At 43.4% G+C, this 20,350-nt stretch overlaps 1 pseudogene across 1 annotated transcript; it reads right to left on the bottom strand.

Annotated features, from left to right (window-relative positions):
- Window positions 1-3,650: 3,650 nt before the first annotated feature.
- LOC147487458 (xyloglucan endotransglucosylase/hydrolase protein 31-like) lies at window positions 3,651-14,877 on the bottom strand (annotated as a pseudogene). Its single transcript, XR_015202793.1, has 6 exons — window positions 14,804-14,877; window positions 14,520-14,750; window positions 8,465-8,564; window positions 4,503-4,725; window positions 4,281-4,381; window positions 3,651-4,118 (listed from the first exon to the last, which is right to left on the bottom strand). The product of XR_015202793.1 is annotated as a xyloglucan endotransglucosylase/hydrolase protein 31-like (transcript).
- Between the last annotated feature and the right edge of the window lie 5,473 nt (window positions 14,878-20,350).

Raw genomic sequence — 20,350 nt, 5'->3', positions numbered from 1 at the left:
GAAATTATTGCAATAGCCTTTTTGTCTACTTTTACTCCTCTAATTGGATTAAAGATAGGACCACTAGAAATCTCTTTCCGAGCCGGTCGTTTTGACATATAGTAGGCCCTATTCCGAGGTCTGAGTCCAAAGATACGGCTTATGGAAGTTATGTTGACTTTTCTACTCTATTTCTGCCCTCGTTGACTTTGACTTTTCAGCTTTTACTAGGCTTTAAAAAAGGTTTTTTCTCCTTAAAACTCGGGCTTTAACCATAGAACTTCTTAGCAACCAACCTTTACTCATTTCTCTTACAAAAGTGACATATTTCTTCATATATTTGACTCCAAAACCTGAAATACACAAAAATACGTACACAGTACTAACTCTTATTTATTATAAACATAATTGGTCTAAATTTAATATTATTAAGGGGTTAAAACTGCAGTTTTGGGATCTTATCAGTCTCCTTGACCTGAAGCGGTGGGGCGACCTCTGGGGTCATAGCATTTGAAGCGTCTTCCTTGATCGAACCCCCAGTGTTCTCCTTTAGGAGATCGTTTCGAGGGGTCTTGGCTAGGGTTTTGACCTCAAATATGAAGTCTTATGCGAGTTTGGTTTTGGCGATCTCTCCCTTGTTTTTGAGTGAACCCCTAACAGGCTTGTTGACTGAAAGGATTTGGTTGCAATTGTGGGCATCGAGCTGGTTGCTTATGAGCTCCATCATGCCTCTGGGGCCAGGGAAGCATAAAACCTGATGGAGTATTGATGAAACTGCTTGCATCTTGTGGATCCAACGGCCTCCTAAAATAGCAGTATAGGACCAGTTGACATCCAGAACGCTGAAGCGCGTGTTGATGTTGACCTTTTCTTCATGCGACCCAACTGAGATAGGTAGAATGATGTCTCCTATTGGGTCGGCTCGTGATCAGTTAAAGCCATAGAGGGGGGCTATTAGATCGATCATGACTGACCTAGGCATGTTCATCTCTTTAAAGGTGTGGTAGAATAGGATGTTGCACGAACTGCCTAGGTCGATCAGGATGCGCTTGACAGTCCAGTCGCTGATTTTGACGTAGACCACCAAGGCATCATTGTTTGGGAAACACTCCTTGTTGAGGTCGGCTTCAGTGAAAGTGATGTCTCCAGAGTTGCGGGGAGTTGCGTGTGAGGCAGGAGCCGTTTGTGAGGAGAACTGGTATACTTCTTGGAGGGCGCATACCCGTCTCCTTTTCTCCTTGGAGGATGTGACAGAGTCGTCCTGGAAAGTAATCATGTTGATGGTTCTGTTGTTATCTCTGTCAGAGGAGTGCTGGTGTCGCTCATGACGAGATCGCTCATTGGAGCATCCTCTAGCATGAGAGAGAGCTTTGTTGTTGTGGGGTGGAGTTCAGCTTCGTTCTCTACTAGCTATGAGTTTGTGGCGCAGGTCACCATCGGTGATATCAGTGTAATGTTTGATATGCCTTGCTTCGACGAGGTCTTGTAGGTAGTGCTTGGGCCCTTGACACTCGTTAGTCTCATGGCACTTTGCTTTATGGAAAGAGCAGTACGGCTTTCCTGGTGTGTCTTCTGGCCGTTTTATCTCAGGTCGGTAATAGGCCGCTGTTTTTATTTTCTCCAGTATGTAGCTTGGAGATCTTGTGAACACAGCGAACTCGCGCTTCGTGTGCGTCCTGGTACCAGACTTCTGTCCTTGTGGTCTGGATCGTTTGTTTGAGGACGGGGCAGCGTCTGAGTTTGCTGCAACTTCCTCTTGTTGACCGTCGTGATCTAAAGCTTCCTATAGCTTTATATATTTGTACACGCGAGTGTACAAGTCTTCCAGTTTTTCAGGACACTCCTTCATGAGCGACCTGTATAGCCAGGTGTTTTTCCGGATTGCCTTGGTGAATGCCAAGATTGCAAAGGACTCTTGGAGGTCGCTTTCTATAGATAGCAAGTCTGTCTTGAATCGCCCTAAGAAGGAGCAAATTGACTTGTCTTTCTTCTGAGACAGCATGAAGAGTGAGTCAATGTCGTTTTTCTTACATCTGTTGTGGACGTAATGATTAGCAAACTGGTCGGTTAGCTTCTCAAAGTTATCGATGGAGTTTGGCTCTAGTGAGTAGAACCAGTCGAGGGCTCCTTCTTTCAGACTTGCAGGAAACAAGCGGCATTGCAAGTAGTCGAACTTTTGCGCATTGTAGAGTGCGAGACTCTGGATGTAGCGAGCTACGTGTTGACCGGGACACATACTGCCATCATCGCAAAGCGTGGCTGAATGAAATCGTGCGGGAAGGGTTTACTGATTACCTCCGGTGTGAATGAGGATGCTCGATAAGTTTTCAACATCTTCTAGACTATCTGAGTGGCGTCCTTCTTCATAGTACTCTGGTCAATTTGCTGGGACAACTCGTTAATCTGCTGGTTCACTTCGTTAATACCGTCCTCAGCGGTGACTCTGTTGGGGTTCTGGGCTACCACCTGACTTTTGAGTGCGGCGTTTTCCTGTTGTAAGAAGGTGATGCTGTCGTTCATGGTTCCCATCTGGGCGGCCAAGTTCTTCATTTGATCCTGGAGGCTTTCCATGCTTCGTGGGCTTGAAAATTGGCGATTATATGAAAATGGTTGGAAGAAATGAAAATTTTGAGTAGATGAATTTTCAAGTAATTCAATCCACAGACGGTGCCAATATAAATGTTCTATTTGGTTAACCTTACAAATGTAGGCAATAATCGGAGAGAGTGGTGTTTGTGGGATTGAATTGACCGAAGTTCGTTATAAGCAAACTGCCTACGTATCAAGTTCCCTCTGCTGGGGGGAGACTTGAATCAGGTCAGACATAGTTCCTCATCCTCTTTATATATGCAAGGTGTCCACACCTCTCACATTCCCGCGTCAGGTCAGATCCAACCTTGATGGCGAGTTATGGTCATTTATCATGAAGCATGCCTGAAGATCCGGTCTTGATGTTTGTAATAAAGACATGTGTTACAAGCCATTGCGGGATGAGAGGAGTGGGTGCTATGCAGGTCGTTTCTAGTCGAGATCATCCATTCGACTCAAGTCACTTTGAAGCGAGCTCGCAGGTCGAATGGATGAGATCGGTTGGTGGTGTGGTCGCTTTGGGCGCAAGTTGAATATGTTGTTTGCCTGATTTGAGTCACTATGAAGCGAGCTATGAGGACGAGAATATGAGGTTGATTGTTAACTCTACTGTGTTGGGCACGTGCTTAATATTTAATGGAAGTGGTGTATATTACTCCCTCACACTAATTTTGAATTCTTCCCAATTTCGCACATTTTCTTTTAAGCTCAAATTTCTACTTGATGTGTAAATCAATGCGTGAAACTTACTAACCAAGATGAGTAGCTTTATAGATAGATTGAAAGCCTGGAATTAAACACTGGGTGGGATACATTTACTTATTACTTGCATGTTTATGTTCTATGTGGTAGTTAATTGCTAAAAATCATGGTGTGAGTAATTAGTAACACATGTCTATGTTTAATTGTTTAATTAAATATTGCATCAAAACGTCTTGTCTTCCTTAACTTTGTGGTGGTCTCAGCAGGAGGCGAGCAGACACATGGAGGAACAAAATACTGTAAACTGTCACCGACTAGCAGTTCAGGAATATGCAGTGAGATTTTTGAAATACCGTACTAGCTAGTATGGTAGATTCGGGTAGCTTTCAATTATTATTTATGATCGTCCGTTATTTTGTTCCCTCATACAAAGAGTTTTTTTCCTACTAACTTGATCTATATAGAAAACCAGTTGGGCTGATTTCAGGTCAAGTATGTTATCTACTTGGTGTCTTTTATAGCCAAACAACGTGAGATAAGTGTAAAATGTGCACCAATTTAAGACAATGGACACACTGCCACTTGGGTTCTTTCTGAGTTGATCTGTACGCGAATGGGAAACTTCACTTACATGATCTCCTTTGGACTCCAAAGTATAGCATAGTTGTGAAAATTTGCAGTTGGATCAAACCACAGATGAAACTTCATTTATTAACCAATAATTTTTCCATCCCCACTCCCTCTTATATATACATTAGTCTGTAATATATATGGCTTCCCTGGCGTATCCCAAGGAATTCAATGTCTACTTCATCGTGGTACCCAGGATGCGCTTCATTGTTTGATAGCTGCCAATTCCAATTAACGACATTAATATTAAGAATTCACAACGTTAAAAATTCATTATTTAATTAGCATTATTAAATATCGTATAGATCATAGACAAACAGAGCAGGGAGGGACTAAAGCAGCAAAAAATATCTCAATTAAGTAACTAGTCCAATTCTCACATAGAAGGCTGTTATAACTCCTGCAGTATAACCAGGTTGAAGCTTGATTGAAGATCCAAAGTAACCCGATCTAAACGGGACTTTGGATTTGAAACCACTTCCTGTTATGCAAATCAAGCAAGAAAATGAGAACATGTGCAAACACACTTCTAAATGATGCATATGTAGACTACACACTTGACACTTTTAACATAAAGCATATTTAGAGTACTTGAGAGAGACCTGTGTTCCTATCAAGCCAAATTGTTAAAGCATTTTGTTCAACTGTCTGATGCTGAGGACCCCATAGATTTCTAAATCCATGATAAAAGTTTACAGTCCTAAATTTAGAAGTTGGAGAGTAACCAGGTGAAGGTTGAGCAGTGCTTGAAGGGATAATGAAGAGCAGAAAAGAGACAGAAGAAGTGCCATGAAAATGGAGATGAAAATATACTATGAATAGAAACTAAAATGATTGTGTGCTTAAGGTGCACTATAGGTGAGGCAAGCGACGGTGCATTTGAATGAGTATGGCAGTACAGTTGCTAGCTATAAATAAGGAGATCAAGGACCCACCCTTCAAAGAGAGGTGATAAGGGGACTTGATGTGGGGTTCATAAATTTCAAATAAAATAACAAAATATCAAAGTATAATTAACCAAGAGGCAAAGGAAAAAATGTGATAACCTGACAAGTATATGTGAGATTTTAATGAAACAGTGGGGACTGTAACCCCAAATTCTATTTAAAAAAAAATGTGATAAGCTATTATTCCTTAATTTTGCTGTTTTTTTCAAGTTTCAAGTTTCAAGTTTCAACTGCCCTTTTTATTTCATTTATGAATTATGATAGAAACTGCTACTAGCTATTGCTGCTTCTTTGTTTGGGGAAAATATTACGAAATATGAAATGAATAGAGTGTTTGATAATGGGGTGTTTATTATGTGCTCGTGTGAATGTACATAAAATTTGCATTATGCATTATACAGCAAAAGTAGACTATTAGAGGACATGGAAAACAACATGGGTATCTGTCTAAATTATTAAAAGCAGCATTACTATATCATAACGAAATGTTGCTGTGAAGTTTATATTGCATAACGAAATGTTGTATACTTGTAGTGATGTGCCTTTTCTTTTAGGCATTTTCCGTTAAATTAGTCCTATATGGCTATGCCTATCATTTACAAAAGTTACAATCTTCTACAGTGTATATTAAATTGTTGATGTGACCCACTCAAGATGCGAAATGCATCAGTGCATCACATTTTGTGCTTTGTATTCCAAAGTTGTACTCAAGAATGCTAATTTGAATTACAGAACAACTTAATTGGTTGGATTATTAGTGAAGAATACTAGCGCTCCAGTCACAAGTCTCTGCACCAAAAGCGGACAAACTTTCTCACTTGAGTTGTTTGTTTTTCTTTGCAGCAAATCTTATGGTAGTGATAATGTAGTAAGTTCAAAAGTTTGAATAGCAATGAGGAATTAAGTTTCGGATCAGAGCTGTTGCATTGAGACTGAACAAGAAGAAAATAAAGTGTGAGTATCACCAGATAGAGAACAAGGTGCTGATGTGTACAGTTCTGAATCTTCTCCAAAAGATTCTTCGATTGGAAGCGAACACCAGAATAGACCTGGGTCTTACAACACTTCATGACCCCAGAGCAACAGGTCACCTCTCTTTCTCTAGCTTTGTTATGTGTTTCCCTATTAGCGGTTCCTATTATCGATGTTGTTGTGTGTAAGACAATGCGGAAATAACGTTACTCACAACAAATAGATCAATCTTATATAAAGATCGATCTTTCTTATTAGACAAGACTTCAATACCCTCCAAAGTAATCTCAACACTTCTCAATATCAAATAAACAAATATCTAAAGTAAAACAATTAATGTAAAAAAATAACAAACCACAAGACGAGATATATCGTGGTTCGGCAATTTGCCTACGTCCATACTACGAGTTTCAAGTTTTACTAGATGTCCGGAGTAATAAATTACAAGTCTTTCAATTCACTCACAAAGAATGAACACTCAACTCACAAAGAATTGCTTTCTTATAATCTCTCTCTTTTTTGGTTTTGGTTAAGTTAGGTTTTTATAGAAAAAACCTATATTTATACTGTTTCAGAAAAAAATTCTAAAACAGTCGTATCTTGCTGAAATACGGTAGAGCGCGGGTCGCACCTTGTCCAGGTATAAATAGAGCATGGGTCGCGCTTAAATCACTGGAGGTCGCCAAAGGCACGAGCGCGCCGCGCGCCTTGTCTAGGCATACTTAGAGCGCGGGTCGCGCCCTTAACACTAAAAAGAGAAAAACGTCTTTTTTCTTTACATTCTCCATCTCGGTGAGGTTTTAACACATAAAACCGAGCCGAACACTTCCAGCAAGAACACATCCATCCAGAACTCGCAGTCAACCGCCCCGAAGGGCCATGCCCACAAAGGGCACATTTAAGCATATAGGATTTGGAGCAAGTCCAAATAGTGTTGGAACTTAACTCCTATGACAACCTTTGTCAACATATCAGTAGGATTGTCATGGGTCATGGGTGTCCACTTTCTCAACTGCTACACCATCATCCTCAACGACATCCCGTATAAAGTGATAACAGACATCAATATGCTTGGTCCGAGCATGATAAACATAGTTCTTCGCCAAATGAATAGCACTCTGACTATCACAATACAACAATACAAAGCAACACTGTTCTGCTCAATACCCATATCATCCAGAAGACCTCGAAGCCTTAGTGCCTCTTTCACTGCCTCTGCCTCAGTAGTAGATAGAGCAACTGTAGCATGTAGCATAGACCTCCAACTAACCGGTGCACCATGCATCATAAACACATAACTAGTAGTCAATCGTCGTCTATCTAGATCACCTGCATAATCTGAATCCACATATCCACTGACATAACAAGTGCTTCCACCATAAACTAATCCCACATCCAAGGTACTCTTTAAGTACCTTAGTACCCATTTCACTGTCTCCCAATGTTATTTCCCAGGATTTGCCATATAGCTGCTTACAACACTAACTGCATGTGAAATGTCTGGGCGTGTGCACACCATAGCATACATCAAACTTCCCACGACACTTACATAAGGAACATGAGCCATATACTTTTGTTCCTCCACCGAACTAGGAGAGAACTTAGCTGAAAGCCTAAAATGCCCAGCTAAAGGTGTAGAAACCGACTTTGCATTCTCCATACCAAATCAAGAAATTACTTTCTGAAGGTATTTTTTCTGAGATACAACTATCCGTCACTCCTTCCTATCTCTATCAATCTCCATGCCCAGTATCTTCTTGGCTCCACCTAAGTCTTTCATCTCAAACTCAGAGCTAAGTTGAGATTTCAACTTGTCTATCTCCACCATGGTTTTGGAAGCAATAATAAGCATGTCATCCACATAAAGTAGGAGATAGATAAAGTCATTACCACGAAGCCTACGAAAGTAAACACAACAGTCATACTTACTTTGGGTGTATTCATGTTACATCATGAATGTGTCAAAGCACTTATACCATTGCTTGGGTGATTGTTTTAACCCATACAGTGACCGATTCAATTTGCATACATGATCTTCTTTCTCAGCAACAACAAACCCTTCAGGTTGTCTCATATAGATCTCTTCCTCTAAGTCCCCATGCAAGAAAGTAGTTTTCACATCAAGTTGCTCTAACTCCAAGTCAAAGTGAGCAACTAAACTCAATAACACACGAATGGAAGTATGTTTGAGCACCGGGGAAAATACCTCATTGTAGTCGACTCCTTCCTTCTGTGAGAAACTCTTTGCTACCACTCTTGCCTTGTACCCAGTACTGTCGAACTCAGGAAGGACCTCTTTCTTTCTGAACACCCATTTACTACCAATAGTCTTTTTGCCCTTTGGTAATAAAACTAGGTCCCATGTGTAATTTTTATCAAGAGACTCCATCTCTTCTTACATAGCAACCAACCAATCTCTGTAATGAGCATCTCTAACAGCTTCCTTGAAGCTATCTGGCTCATCATCTTCGATATTCAGTGCATATGCCACTAAATTCACCTGACCATAGTGTTTCACCGGCTTCTCATGCTCATACTTGTGCATTTCTTTAACTTGTCTCTTTGGCCTAGGGTCAGCCAATACAAGTTACAGATGCTCGATCTTGCTCTTCTTCCTGTTGCTGTGTGGTTCCATGATTTGGTACCTCATCATGAGCCAACCAGTCATCTGTTGCATCAGACAACTCAAGCTCAGTGGCTTGAACTTCTATAGACTCACTATTCTGCCCAGCTCTTTCTGGCTTACTGAAAGATAACACGGAAGTCTCATCAAAGGTAACACCTCTGCTGACCAGGAACTTGTGGTCTTCTTGACACCACAATCTGTATCCCTTTACCCCATTTGTAAAGCCTAAGAATATGGCTTTCTTAGCTCTAGGATCTAGCTTGTTCTCCCTCACATGGTAGTAAGCAATCAATCCAAACACTCACAAAATACTATAATTAGCTGGGTTACCTGACCACACCTTATAAGGTGTCTTGCAATCTATAAACTGGTGACCTATTATACAGGTAACACGCTATGGACACTGCATTTGCCCAATATTCTTTACCTAGACTGGCATTAGACAACAAACATCTCGCTCTTTCAAGCAAGGTTCTATTCATCCTCTTTGCCATTCCATTCTGCTGAGGCGTGCCCATGACTGTCCAGTGTCTGGCAATTCCCTGTTGTGCACAAAACTCTTGGAAAGGCCCATAAGTATACTCAGTACCATTGTCAGACCGTAATGTTTTTACCTTTCTATCTGTACGATTCTCATCCCTTGCCTTCCACTTCTTAAATGTCTCAAACACTTTATCTTTCATTTTCATCATATACACCCACACATAGCGGGTATGATCATCAATGAATGAGACATAATAGTGGTTACCTCCCTTTGAAGCCACTCTAAAGGGTCTCCAAACATCCGTATGCACATAGTCAGGGATGCCTATTGTTGTGTGCTTGCTTGACTTGAACTTGACTCTGCACTGCTTCCCATAGACGCAATGCTCACAGAACCCAGCCCATACTTGGCTTCTTTAAGTCTTTCATGAACCCTCGCTTGCACAACTCAGACAAACCCTTTTCACTCATATGCCCTAGTCGCATATGCCACATCTTAGTGCACTCAGAATCATCACTACATGTAACCATTGCTATATCGCCTATCACCGTACTACCCATCAAAGTATACAAAGTTCTATGTCTTTGACCCTTCATAATAGTTAAAGAGCCACTGACAATCTTTAGGACTCCACCTTCGCCCACAAACTTGAAGCCTTTGGAATCCAAGGTACCAAGAGAAATAAGGTTTTTCTTTAGCTCAGGAACATGCCTCACATCAGTTAAAGTCCTCACTACACCATCATGCATCTTGATCCATATAGTTCCAATTCCTATCATCTTACAAGCAACATCATTACCAATCAAAACGGAACCACCATCAATGCTCTTATAAGAAGTAAACCACTTTCTATTCAAGCACATATGGTAGGAACATCCATAATCAAGAATCTACCTTTCGGCCATATAGTCTTGTGTGGACACACAGAGACTCAACTCGTCCCCTTCAGAGCCTGAAGCATAACTTGCCTCAATTTTTGCCTTACCTTTCTTCTTACCATCTCTCTTGTTCTCTTTCTTCGGGTGAGGACAATTACTTGTGTAATGTTCATTTTCATCGCAATTATACCACTTCACATGTGTCAAAGGCTTCTTTGACTTGGACCTAAACTTCTCATTGCTTGTAGACGCTTTTTCATGCGACCTTCCTCTTGCCACTAGCCCCTGACCTACATCAATGTTATTCTCTACACATGTCTTCTTCATCAACTTATAAGAAAGAAGTGCACTCTGAATTTCGTCAAGATCAACGTCTTCTCTGTTCATAAATGTAGTCATTAGATGCTCTTAGCTTTCTGGCAAAGAGAATATTAAATATGCCGATTGATCCTCATCATCCATCTTCATGCCAACATTCAAATAATCTGCTAGACGTTAATGGAACTCACTAACGTGCTCTTGCATCGTTGAACCATCAACCATCATGTACCGATAAAGACACTTCTTAAGGTACATCTTGTTCGTCATGCTCTTGGTCATATACATAGACTCTAGTTTGAGCCAAATACCGGCAGCGGTATTTTCTCCCATCACACTATACATGACCTCATTAGCAAGACACAACTGGATTGATGAACAAGCCTGAAGATCGAATTCTTCCCAATCATCATTACTCATACTCGCAGCCTTTGAGTTAATCCCCTTTAAAGCCTTATGCAAATCTTGTTGGATGAGGATGTCCCTAACTTGGATCCTCCAAATCCCAAAATTATTCTTTCCATTAAACTTCTCTACTTCAAACTTAGCATTTGACATTTTAGGAGCCATATTTCAAGTTACACACAATAACCCAAAAAATAATTTTACTTTGGAATTTAATCGAACACCTTGTCTACACAAATTTTGAGCACTATGGTTCTTCACCAAAACTCAAAATCCTAGGTTGTTAACCTTGCTCCGATACCAATTGTTGTGTATAGGACAATACGGAAACAACATTACCCACAACAAATAGATCAATCATACACAAAGATCGATCCTTCTTGCTAGACAAGACTTCAACACCCTCCAAAGTAATCCCAACACTTCTCAATATCAAATAAACAAGTATCTAAAGTAAAACAATTAATGTAAAAGAAGAACAAACCACAAGACAAGATATATCGTAGTTTGGTAATTTGCCTACGTCCACACTGTGAGTTCTAAGCTTTACTAGATGTCCGGAGTAACAGATTACAAGTCTCTTAATTCACTCACAAAGAATGAACACTCAACTCACAAAGAATTGCTCTCTTATAATCTCTCTCTTTCTTAGTTTTGGTTAAGTTAGGTTTTTACAGAAAAAACCTATATTTATACTGTTTCAGAAAAAACTTTCAAAACAGTCGTATCTTGCTGAAATACAGTGGAGCACGAGTTGCGCCTTGTCCAGGCATAAATAGAGCGCGGGTCGCACTTAAATCACTGGAGGTCACCAAAGGCACGAGCGCGCCGCGCGCCTTATCCAGGCATACTTAGAGCGTGGGTCGTGCCCTTAATAACAGAAAGAGAAAAACGTCTTTTTTCTTAATAGATGTCAATTTCTTGTATAAAGATATTATTGTTTGTTAGTAAAAAAGGACATGAAGAAAGAACATAAGAATTTGTAAAGAGGCACATGATAAAAAAAAAATGGACAAGATTTTGGCAATCATTTTCATCATATGCTTATGTTCTCTTGCCATAAATGTATCTATCTGAAAACACACCCCAGCATGAGAAGCATGGTTTGCTGTTATTGTTTTTTGCGTCATTTTTCCTATCTGGTAGACTTGTCAATTGATTGGATTACCAACCAGATTGTTTGGAAATTTGGATCCATCTGTATACATTGTACTATTGTAGACCATCCCCTACCAGTCCTCAGTGTTAACAGCTTGAGTATTTCAATTTGCCTTACCTAAAACACTTCCTAAGAATGCCCAGGGCAAATCACGCATTCTGCATAACTTCACTATACACCACCACTGGAATACCATTATTGTCACTGCCAGTCATGGATAGAATCATGCATAGAACTCCCCAACACACACACATTGGGTGGGTGGTGGTGGTGGGGGGATGAGTTACTAGTTTGTGATAATGCACTAGAACCTTAAAGCAGCATAAAATGGTCTTTAATCGCCTATTAGTCAAAAACTGACTTGACAGAAACCCAATAATCAAAACTAAAGGTAGCTTTTTTAGTAGCTGAATGTAGCTGCTTTCCTGTTATAGTGCTTGCTACATGCCTTATTTTCTACCAAGAATCAGTCCAGTCTTTGGCAGGCCGCCCCTGTTGCAACATATGTCTTATCCGACAGCAAGCCATATCTCTCGCTTGTTGTTAGAGCATCATGTTTCACTGCACAACCAAGTGTTTGAGGCTAAGGTTGTCCTCCTCATTAATTTGTTGTTGTGGGACAAGGTCCTGAGGGTCTTGTACTTGTTCGCTTGCTGCTTCTTGTGGCAAACAAAGCTGAGTGTTGGGTAGCAGCTGAGCTCCTGTGGGAATAGATTCATTTGGTAGTCCCTGCTGGCCATCTTGTACTTGTTCGCTTGCTGCTTCTTGTGGCAAAAGAAGTTGTGTATTGGGCAGTAGCTGAAGTCCTGTGGGAATAGAGTCATATGGTAGTCCCTACTGGCCGTCTTGTACTTGTTCATTTGCTGCTTCTTGTGGCAAAAGAACCTGCGTATTGGGCAGTAGCTGAGCTCCGGTGGGAATAGAGTCATCTGGTAGTCTGTATGAACCCTAAATATCTCAACTCCACAATCTGTTTTTTTCTCTCCCTCTCCACTGTTCCTCCTTCCTCTTTTCTTTTAGCGGCCTCCACTTTTTTTCTCCCTACTCTCTTCTTTTTATACCTCCCTCTTCTCATCTGGACCACCCATCTGTCCTGTTATCCCATGGCTCTCCTTCCGACCGTACGCATGCCACGTCTGTGGTCTAGGGTTCCGCGGCCTTGATTCCCTAATCCTCCATTTCCTTAGTTATGTTGCATTTTTCCCCTGCACCGCTGACTTAGTCCAATCTTCCCACATTGTGCCACTACAAATACCCCTTCTCGACTCCGTGGTCCTGTTAATGGATCGGGGTTGAGAACTCTCATTGTTATTCTTTTTCCACCGCCCACATTTTTTTTTCTTGGTTTGCATGTTAGGTGGGCTGCAATCATCATGCACATTTTCAGCCGCCCCTCGTACCTTGCGCTTCCACGTGTCTCACGCTGGCTAGACTGTCTGCCTGACTCCTCGAGTTCCACAAATCCCAGTAATTACACTTTTACCCCTCCCCTATTTAAACTCCTCTCCCTCTCACTCTTCCTCATTTTGTTTTCCCCTCTCCCTTTGCTTTCCAGTGCTCTACCATTTCCCTTTCTCCGATCAGCCTCCAGTTTGCGTGCGTTTCCTCGGTCTCCGGCAAGTTCTTTGCTCTTTTCGGACCTCTACTCAGGCATAACCACTCTCTTTGCTTCATTCGGTACGTTTTCTAGGCTTCATTTATTTTTATTCGAGCTAAATAGTTGATTATGTTCGTATCTCGCGTCTGCTCTTCTGCTTTTCTGATGTCGCCCTCTAACTCCGGCGACTCTTCCACTTCTCGCTCATATAGAGTAGCATCTCTGCCTCCTATTGCCCCTACGGCGGCCCCCTCCACCTCCGGGCGCCAAGTCCCTTTACTACCTCCACCTTCGCGATGCCGCCGCCCTAATTTGGACGCAATTAGGGCAACTTATGGCATTCCAACCAACATAACTTTAGAACACGTGCCATCTATCACACACTACCCCCACCTGGTTCTCCGCCGTCCAGGGTACCTTGTAATCACGGTGGGTCAAATTATCGTCGGTCTACGGCTGCCCCTCATTCTCCTGGATGTCGAGGTGTGCAATCATTTCAACATTCCCCCCTGTCAAGGCATAAGGAATTTTTGGAGGATTATGTATGCCGCGAATGCATACACTAAAACCGGCAAACCTAAAATCACTAACCGCGACATCTTCTCCCACTATTTTATTAAGAAAAGTACCAAAGACGTCGGTGTGGGATACCAATCTTTTTGTGTACGCCCTCAGAAGCCATCACTCTTGCTCCGTATCACATCCTCAGACAAAGTGTGGCATCATTATCCTTTATACGTATCAGGACAATTTCTGTCCGCGGACATTCCTTTAGATTTAAATCTTAACCATCTCGCCTTCATCACCCGTGGTGAGTATCATTGTTCTTCCCTTCTTTCTTATTGCATTGTTACCGTTATGCTCTAACTCGTTGTTCTTCTCTATTTTGTAGGTTGGCGGTCGGACTCTAAATCTCAACTCTACTCCAGCATCTCTTGTCCCATTTTCCAAAGACTCCGCGATCTCGGCCCTGCTCAAGTCGACTGCCTAGGCATCCACCCCACTACAGCCACCCCATTGTTGCAAATCCCCAGTCTACAAACTTTCTGCAACTTCTCAGCTCCCTTTTACCGTCCTCCCCCTCCCAAGGAGCGGAAACCCAGAGCCTCTCCACCTACCAGAAAAAGATCCCACGTCTCTTCCTCCCACCACCGTCGTCCTCGACCCTCCTCTCACTCCCTTAGATCTCGTGATTCTCCCGCACCCTCCACTCCCGAAGACATCCCTTCATACAGCTCCATTTCTAACTGGGATGACCAGTACACCTCTCCCAACTCCCCAACCGATGACATGGATGTTTGCAAACAAAAATTGTTTGATAGCGACTCTGATGATGAAGATGTGACTGAGGTTTCCCCAACTGAAGTGAGGGCTCCTGTCGAAATGCCCCCATCCAAGAGGCAGCGGACATTAGCTTCTGAAGAATCAGTCCCTATCGCTTCATAGACCTCCGCATCTGAAAACCTGCCCCCATCACCTCGTCACTTCAACGCGCAGTCTCTTCTCCCCAAGCACACTGGCCTGGCAAAGAACCAATTCCACCTGCAGCTCCGGTCTCTAAATTGACCCCTGTAGAGGACTTCTGCCCCATCTTCAATGTGCGCAACCACCGAGTGTCAACAGCTGACTCCGCCTTGGACAATGCGGCTGTAGCCTCTTCCCTATTCTACAACGCTCATCTGCCCAAGGAAATCGCCTATGCCAAAGGGGGTTCTTTTGATCAGCACCGCACCTCTTTGTATACCAACTGGGAACGGGTACACTCACTCACTCTCTCTTTCTTTTTCTTTTTTTCTTTTTTTTACCTCTCTCTTTCTGATTCTAGGTGAGCTTGGACATTTCCTTCATGATCCGCGGCCTTTTCAGCACCAAGACCAAGTTGGTCGCCTTGGAGAAAGAACTCAACGGCCCTTTTGGCCTAAAAGCTGCCTATGCAGGGCTCCAATCCGATCTACCCGCTGCTAACTTGGCTAAGCTCAAGGCCCAGGACGAACTCCAGTCCGCGAAATCATCTCACCAGAAATACATGGATACGATCAACGACCGCCTGAGTCATCAGCAGGAAATGCTCCTCGAACAACATCAGCTCAATCTGGCTGCCCTAACTCAACAACACTAGGCTGTCGTGGATACCCTTAACCAAGAGCATAAAGATGCTGCCGCCGCCCTATTACAGCAACAACAAGACGATATGGCTGCCCTTCGCAAACGCTTCAAGATTTTTGCTGACAAACGGGTAACCAAGAAGATCCAAGAGGAGCTTGCCCGACTCACACAGGAAGGCCGGCTTCTGCCTAAAAGGCCTACCACCACCAGTGGTATCCTCCCCTATGAATGCCAGAGAAGAAGTGGCGGCCACCAGAGACCTTTCCCCACTCCCAGGTGCACGAAGTAACCTCCAACTCTACAGCGGCTACCGAAGAGACCCCCCTACTGCAACCCTGGAGAACATCGCTGCAGCGAACACCACTGTATCTACTGAAGAAGTTCCTGATATACTATCTGCCAACGACTCCCCATCTGAGATGCACTAGAGATCCTCTTTTTTGTAATAAGTAACTTTTACCCCATCTCGGCCAGCTAATTGCAGTACACTTGTTTTGTTTATATTTGGATATTAACCTCTTTCATGTGATGTTTGATTTTGTCTGGCATGTTTGTTATCTCCTTATCTCTTGATTTTGCTACTCGTTTAAACCGCGTTGTCTCTCTGTCTCCAAGTTTCCCCCCTCCCACCTTTCTTCTGTGGTCTGGTCTTTTTGTCTTAATCAAATGTTGCCCTTCCCCTATCTTTTTCTCTTTGTTTGGCTATTCAATCAACTGTAAGCCAATCCTCATGCCCCGCGTGCAAATTGCATATCTTGTCCATGGGCCCTTTATTCAATTCGTGCATTGCATTAGTGATAAGCTCGTTCCCTTCGCTATTTTCGCGAAGGTTGGGTATATCCGCGAAGGGCACCTCCCCTCCGCTATCTTTCTCCATGTTTGGGTTCCATGCCCCATGTGTGATTTGCGCCCCTCCTCCGCAAAGGAAAAAGGCTCCTCCCATCCTCTATCTCTCTTCATGCTTGGATTCCATGCCCCATGTGTAAGTTGCACCTCTCCTCCGTAGAGGGCTCACCCCATTCTGCGTGCTCTATAGCTTCAGCAAGTCGATTGGGGGCAACTCGTCTTGCCCCAAACTCAACTCTAGCCTTGTATCAGCGAAGGGCTCATCCCCTCCACTGTCTCTCTTCATGCTTGGATTCCATGCCCCACGTGCTATTAGTATCTCTAATCTGCGAAGGGCTCCTCCCACTCCGCGGGCTCTATAGCCTCAGCAAGTCAAGTGGGGCAACTCATCTTGCCCCAGACTCCCTCTAGCCTTGTATTAGCGAAGGGCTCATCCCCTCCGTTGTCTCTCTCCATGCTTGGATTACATGCCCCATGTGCGATTAGCATCTCTCATCCGCGAAGGGCTCATCCCACTCCGCGGGCTCTCTAGCTCTGGAAAGTTATTTGGGGCAACCCGTCTTGCCCCAGGTCCAAATCCGACCTTGTTTCAGCGAAGGGCTCATCCCCTCAGCTGTCTCGTTTGTGTTCCATGTCCCTTATTTATTTTGGATCAAATGATAGCATCTTCTCAAAAGTGTTGTTGTATTATATATTTCCATACAACTACAGATTCTTGTCATAGATTTCCATTACATTCAAGTGTGAATTTTTTTTAACATCCTCATGTTCCACGGTTTCTCTATCAATTTGCCCTCCTGCATCCACAATCTGTAGGTGCCTGCCCCTCCGATATCCACCACAGTATAAGGTCCCTCCCAGTTCGGACCCTGCTTTCCATCTTTCTCTTTCCTGGTACTAGGTGTCACTCGACGGAGCACCAGGTCACCTATTTGGAACTACCTTGGCTTAACCATCCTGTTATACTGTCTTTGCAATCTCCGGTGATACTCTTCCAGCTTTATACAGGCAATGTCTCTTCTTTCTTCTGCCAAATTCAGATCCGCTGCTAAAATTCTCCAGTTTGAGCCCTCCTCCACGGCCTTTGTTCATTTTGTAGCTGCCATCATCTCAGAAGGGATCACAGCCTCCACCCCGTAAGCCAATGAGAATGGGGTCTCTTGGGTGGACGATCGAGGTGTGGTTCAGTAGGCCCATAGTACATGATTCAGCTCCTCTGCCCACGCCCCCTTCTTATCTTCCAATTTCCTCTTAAAGTTATTCATGATAGTATTGTTAGATGACTATGCCTGTTCGTTGCCCTCGGGATTATAAGGGGCTGAGAACCCCTGTTTCACTTTATAGGCTTGTAAGAACCTGGCCACCTTCGCTCCTGTAAACTGAGTCTCATTGTCCGCTATGATGGCATATGGCAGCCCAAACCTGTAAATAATATTCTCCAATAAGAACTTGACGATTTGTGTCTCCTTCACTTGCTGCAAGGGTACGGCTTCAATCCATTTCGTGAAATAATCAGTGACCGCAAGCATGAACCTCCGTTTGCCACTGGCCATGGGCAGCGGTCCTACTATATCCATTGCCTACATAGCAAAAGGCCACGGACTTGACACATTATGCAGCAGTTCTACGGGGGCGAATATCAGCTGGGCAAATCTCTGGCATTTGTCACATCTCTTAGCAAATTCCATGGCATCCCTTTTCATATGGGGCCAGAAATACCCCTGTGTCAGTAGTCGATGTGTCGTAGTTCTTCCCGCTAAATGGCTCTTGCAATCTTCCTCATGTAATTCTGCCAACACCTCATGGGATAGCCGCGGACCCAAGCATTTTAATAGGGGTCCATTGAAGTTTTTTCGGTATAACTCTCTTCTAGTAAACGTATCTCCGAGAAGTTTGTTCCCATCTCCTTCTTTCCTTCTTATCTGTCACTTCCTTTCCCGCCAAAAAGCCCTTAATTGGCTCCATCCAGCCTTTGATTTCTTCCGCGACCTGACAAAGATCTATCGCGTCCTTAGTTTCTCCAACATTCCCACTCATATTGTTCTTTCTTCAGACCCGGGAATTGCGGCTGCTACATACGGCAGGGCATTGGCGTGTCTGTTCTTTCCACTGCCTAAATGAAGGAACCTGAGTTTTGTGAATTTTGCAGATCGTTTACGCAGCACATCCAAATATCATGCCATCCTGGGGCATCAGGCGGCGAACCCTCCATTCGCTTGACACACCACTAAATTTGAATCAAAATATACTGTCAACTCCTTCACTCCCAAATCTTCGGCCATTCTCAATCCCGCTATCACCGCTTCGTATTCTGCTTCATTACTGGACGCTGCGAACCCTAGTTTCATGGTTTGCTCTATTCTGCCATTATCAAGTGTAACCAACACGACTCCTATGTCGCTACATGCATCGGTAGCTAACCCATCTGCGAATACCCTCCATCCATTCCTCTTATCCCACAGGTCTAGGAGGTCTGGTTCTCCCTCCCTTTCTGGTTCCATGACCATTTCTTCTCCCTACGTGGGATCCTCTGCGGGAAACTCTGCCAGAAATTTAGCCATCGCTTGCGCCTTTTCCGCGGTTCTTATATGATATTGTATCTCATAGGAAATCAGCATCACTGCCCACTTCAACATTCTACTAGATTTTTCTGTCTTCAGTGTTTGTCTCAGAGGCAAATTCGTTACCACCACCACCACATGCGCTTCAAAGTAGGGTTTCAGCTTTAAGGTTGAGAAAACTAATGCCAAGACATACTTCTCAATTCTGCTATACCACGTTTCTGCATCTAGCAAGGTGTTGCTCTGAAAATATACCGGCTTCTCCATCTTGTCTACCACTCGAACTAGAACTGAGCTAACTGCATATCCCGTGGGCCCCAAGTACAAATATAACTTCTCCCCCGTCTCAAGCCGTGACAACAAAGGTGTTTTGCCCAAATATTTTTTCAATTCTTGGAATGCCTCCTCACACTCCACGGTCCACACAAAATCTGGTGTGCTCCTTAACAATCTGTACAGCGGTCTGCATTTATTGGATGACTTGGAAATGAATCTATTCAAAGCCGCGACCCTTCCTGCTAACCGGTGTACTTCCTTTCACATTCTGCGGAGATGGCATCTCTACCAGGGACCTTATTTGCTCGGGGTTAGCCTCGATCCCCCTATGAGTAACGATATAACCCAAAAACTTTCCCATAGTCACCCCGAATGTACACTTCTCAAGGTTCAGCTTCAAGTTGTATTTCCGTAGTATCTCGAAGGTCTCTCTCAAACCCTCTATATGTTCCTCTTCTGACATACTTTTCTCCACCATGTCGTCTATATAAATTTTAATTCCCTTCTGAATCTTGCTTTCGAACATTTTCTCCCCCAGTCGCTGGAAGGTAGCCCCTGCATTCTTTAAACCAAATGACATCCTCGTATAGCAGTATGTACCGCCTTCCACCACAAACGATGTCTTTTCCTGATCTGGCCCATACATTGCGACCTGATTATACCCCCATCGACGCATCCATGAAGGAAAATATCTTGAATTATGCCGTCCTATCCACCAACTCATCCACTCACGGCATAGGATAACTGTCCTTCGGGCATTCGAGATTTACATCAGTAAAATCCATGCACATACGCACCCTTCCATTCTTTTTCGATACCGCGACTATGTTAGACAACCAGTCTGTTAACTCAACTTCTCGGATTATCCCCACCCCTTTCAATCTAGCGACCTCTTCCCGGATCCCCTCGACGTATTTCGGCCCAATATTGTGCATATTTTGCCTCACGGGTTTGGAGTCTTCTCTCATATGTAAGTTGTGACATGCGAATTCTGGGTCCAACCCAGTAACATCCTCTATTGTCCAAGCAAAGACATCTCTATTTTCTGACAAGAACTGTATCAACTTACCCCTCCACTCCTTTGGCAAACTGGATCCTATCGACGTGAACTTCTCCTCCTTCCCCCTTCCTAATACTCACCACCTCAATCTCATCGAGCATCTTTGGGTCTGGCCGATGTCTCATCCTTTCCCTCCACCGAGGTGCACTGTAATTGCTATGCATGCCTCTTCCTAGGATTGGAAGTCTCTCCTTCTGGTCCGCGGATCAACCACT

Source organism: Coptis chinensis, chromosome 7, assembly GCF_015680905.1.
Source record: "Coptis chinensis isolate HL-2020 chromosome 7, ASM1568090v1, whole genome shotgun sequence".
Taxonomy (NCBI): domain Eukaryota; kingdom Viridiplantae; phylum Streptophyta; class Magnoliopsida; order Ranunculales; family Ranunculaceae; genus Coptis; species Coptis chinensis.
This window is presented reverse-complemented; position numbering and strand designations above follow the sequence as displayed.